The sequence below is a fragment of the Oculina patagonica genome, unplaced genomic scaffold, assembly GCF_052425735.1.
Source record: "Oculina patagonica isolate OP01 unplaced genomic scaffold, crgOcupat unplaced970, whole genome shotgun sequence".
Taxonomy (NCBI): domain Eukaryota; kingdom Metazoa; phylum Cnidaria; class Anthozoa; order Scleractinia; family Oculinidae; genus Oculina; species Oculina patagonica.
The window spans coordinates 3,392-7,690 of record NW_027558878.1 but is presented as its reverse complement, the minus strand read 5'-3'; the positions used below and the strand labels follow the sequence as shown (position 1 = coordinate 7,690).

The window sequence follows — 4,299 nt, the reverse complement described above, 5'->3', positions numbered from 1 at the left end:
GCCATCTCCCGGGTTCAAACCCTCCACCCTGCTACTAGCGGGATTTGTTTCTCGGCCGTCCCGAGTTCAAAACTTTTTTCTCTAACTTTATAATCATCCAGGCCTGTCCATCTCATCTAAAGCAAGCATCGAAAACGACCGCACTACGCCAGTAATACACACATAAGCAAGAGAATGTCACTACCGTTCGGCGGACGGACTGACGGCACCGCTATAAAGACGTAATCGAGCACTGCGCCGTGTTCGGCGACCGCATTAAACAAACTACACGATTAAATGGTGCACCGGCTCCACTTTGTAAATAGATTTTTAACTTTGTTATGTTGATTTGAAAAATTAGTTTTCTCTGCTTTAGTAGCAACCCTGAACAGCTGAAAATTAGCTTTTCGAAGCCAAGTGCTTTACCAATATAAAAACTACATTTACAAAAAATCAATTGGAAGCATTCCACAGCTCGGCCATTTGAAATCCCGGTCTATGATTGGACACAAAATTTGTGGTTTTGTTGCAGCGACTTGTAGGAACAAAATCACAATAATAGACACTCACTCGTCACACTCACTCGTCCGCATGTCTTAAAAACCATACCCTTACAGGCGGCTTTTTGTTCCGAGCTCATCCTTACACTTCGCAGTCGAGTTCCATTCTCGTCCCCATAGTCCTTTTCGCTTCTCTTAGCCGGCGGTAGCCTGTTCCAGGCATTCGGTTAGTTAGGAAGCCGCGCGAAAAATGGCAAGGGGAAAAAATGGCGAGAGGACTAAGGCGCCTCCTCCACACCCTTCCCGCTCGTTGTTCTTTGCACAGCTTCCCAACTCGCCGAATGCCTGGAACAGGTTACCGCCGGCTAAGCCTTGACACAAGAAACGAATCGAAGGGCTCGGGAGGCAAAGGATTTCAAGGTCTTGATTCTGGAGCTTATACGTACTGTATAGGAGAGTCATGGCGGCCGTCGAGGCAGGATTCGTGAAATCTTTGTCTGAGGTGTTTTAAAAGTGGTCTCATGTTGGAGAACCATCATCCAACTCCGCAATGTTTTCCCAGTAAAGAACTTTTAACTATTCAGGCTCTTTGCAGCTTTTCTCGCCGACAGATTTTCTTAATGTTGAAGACTAGTTTTGGGAGAATCTTCTTCATATGTCCACGGCCGTTGTTATTTTCATAGGCGTACATTTGCAAGAACCACCGTGACAAAATAGAAGTACCGGATCCTTTCACTGTAGAGGATCTAATCAGCTATAACTAAATAGCCAATAAAGAAAAAAATCAAAAAATTCAAATTCAACAGTTTGGGACTGTATTGAAATTCCAATATTTCGGAAGGCACGGCCTTCCTTCTTCAGGGTCTTACAGTGAATGACTCTAAAGGTTAAACGTTACCGTGTTTTAACTTTCAAATTCCTAAACAATTAAACTTTTGAGAATAAAATTATTAAAAAATTATTAAAAATGAGCGACAGAAATACATAACGTTTCGATGTGGTCATGACATCATTTTCAAGTGACAAGAAAAATAACGGTTCGAAAGTGTTATGTATGCGGTTAGAGATGTGATGTTTATTAACATATTTGTTTAAACAAATAGTTTCGCGCGTATAGAATCCGATTGTTTAGGCTAGGTTTCTTCTTTCTAATAAACAGCATTTCGTAAATCAAGCAGTCCACTTTTCCGCTGCATTTCTTTAGGACGAAAGAATCCGGATTTTCTATTTTGTCACGGTGGTCACATGGTTCTCGCAATTTTACGTTAGTTTTCAACCACTTTCCTCTCTGTTTTTTTGAAACTGTAGAGGTCATTTCAGTTTCTCAATAAATAAGGAAAACCAATAAGATTTATTTGCCTCATTGATTTTATTGTCCATTATCTCTTAAATACTCTTCATGTACTCATTGTCTGGTCGATCCAGTTTCTGAACTTTGCAACACGTGCAAACACTGAATATGCCTCTAATGCATTGCATCTCCCGGAACCCCAGCTGACGGCACCTTGTAGCACCCAGTTCCCTGCAGAATTCTGGCACACGTAAGGACCTCCGCTGTCTCCATGACAACCACTAAGAATAGTTCCGCTGACGCCGCCGCAAATCATTTTCGAAGTGATTTGTAGATATGATGGGAGGGCTGCATACGAAAAAAAAGGGTTAAGAGGCCGTCTCCGAAAAACCCCGTCTCAAATTCGAGTAAAAAAAATGCCTGAAACTCTAGCACCTGAAAGACTTTACCTAGGCTACAACTAAAACAGAGTTGGTTTGATTTAAAATGATTTTCTGGCCGCGTTAGGAGCTATTTAATATTATTCCTCTTCGTGCCCGCCGCAACGTCTGGAAAATTAGAAAAATAGGCGTTTTTCGAGCCGCTGTCAAATATTTCATTCCCATCGAACACGAACAATTTTTATATCAATTTTTTCATTAACATTTCCAGTTTTCTAAGAAAGTAGCAACTTTTCAAGAATATAATATAATGGCCACTTCTGATCGGCATCGAACGAGGGTTGAAAAATGACCTTGATTTAACAGCGAATATTTCGATTTCGGGACCTACCTGGTAACTGTACTCTACACAGCCGAAAAGTTTAGTCCTTTATCGGTTAATGTATGCAAAATCACATGTACGTTTTCAGTATTTCAAAAGTTATGACCATTTGTATCAGAACATATGCGAGTAATAACGACATTGCGGCTTATATCGTCGTTAATTATTACTCGCACATGTGCTGATACAAACGAATGAAATACTGAAAACGTAATTGTGATTTTTCAAATCTGTTTTAGTTCTAGCCTCGGTAAAGTCTTCCAGTTGCCAGAGTTTCAGGCAAAATGAATTATTAATGTGAATTTGAGTGGGTGTTTCTCAGCCGGTGAGACGGCCTCTAAATATTTTTACTGTTTGCGTTACAGATTAGAAGCAATCAAAAACGATTCCACAGGTATAAAATCATCTTTAACGTATGCGTTTGGTTTATCTCAATTTAAAATATATAAATGTCTTTTAATAAAAAACAACAACAACGCTCTTTTAGTTTTGGAACATGTTTCAATATTTCAAACATTAACATCAGCCATAATGAATGTATAGTAAAGTTTATATTATATTTATGAAATAGCCTATACCATGATAAAACGTATTATACAACACTTGAGCTGTCAAGACCATATACGGACCAATGATATGGAATGTGACCTAGAACAGTTCTCGTTATTTATATCGTCAACGAAACGTGAAAACGAGACTAATTGGTTTAAAACCTCATATTCGAACAAGCAGAGTTTGTTCGAGTGATAATGTTTTTGCAAGGCCTCTTTGCGTGATTCCATTGCCTTCGTCATAAAACAACTTAAACAATGGCAAAAAGGAATAAGAATACGTTTTATTTAAAGTTTGCGCTGTGCTTTTTAGAATAATAACTGTACCTGATGTGGCAAGTTTATTTGCACACTCGCTGTTTGTGATCGGTGGTAGATTAGCTTGCTGTAGAATGTGATGAGAACCTCCCGGGTGCGCTATCTTTCCCCAGCCTAAAAAATAAAATTAAATTAAATACTAGAAAACAGACAAAAGCAACGACTCTTGGTTTTCACGTGACATCATCACATTTGTTAATCGAGAATCGCAAGACCCCTGAGTTTTTATCCTTTACTGGCTATTAGACGTCCTTAATATATGTCTAGTTGAAGGTTTTCAGCTCGATATCATCCACCGTCTAAAAGAGATAGCATTTTGAGTTTCGGAGTTTCACGCCACACCACATCAAGTTGGCCCTTAGAAGGCTGTCAAGTATGCTTGTTAAAAAAATGCCTGATCCTGTTATTTTTTAGCAATCTGAACAGTTGACGTAATGTGGCCGCCATCCTCGTGCCCCTCCGCGGGGCACTAACATGGCGTTTCCAATTGTTCTCTCTGAAGTTATGTGAAACAGTTTGACGGATATCTCAAGTACGGGAATACCGTACAGACCTAAGAGTTGGACAAATAGACTTCCTAGTAATCTTGTTGCGGGTGACAGAAGCGTCACTGGCTTGACAGTGAAAACCAGCAATGGGACACATTCACGAAAAATAATAACAAAATCAATTAAATATTCCGATTATCCGAACTTTTGTTTTTTATCCTTTTGAATACATTTTTTAATAATTCGTCAAGTTTAAACAAAGAAAATTATAACGCATCAGGTGACAGTGATTTGGATATCTGATCTTTAAAAATAGAACATATTTTTACGACTTTATTTAACCACTTCATTCTTTTTTTTTACTACTACGTATACTACTGAAAACTGCTTCTTCACATTTCCAAACACCA

The 4,299-nt window shown here is 39.0% G+C and overlaps 1 pseudogene; it reads right to left on the bottom strand.

The window, feature by feature from the left end:
* Positions 1 to 1,876: 1,876 nt before the first annotated feature.
* LOC144641469 (chymotrypsin A pseudogene) lies at positions 1,877 to 3,519 on the bottom strand (annotated as a pseudogene).
* Between the last annotated feature and the right edge of the window lie 780 nt (positions 3,520 to 4,299).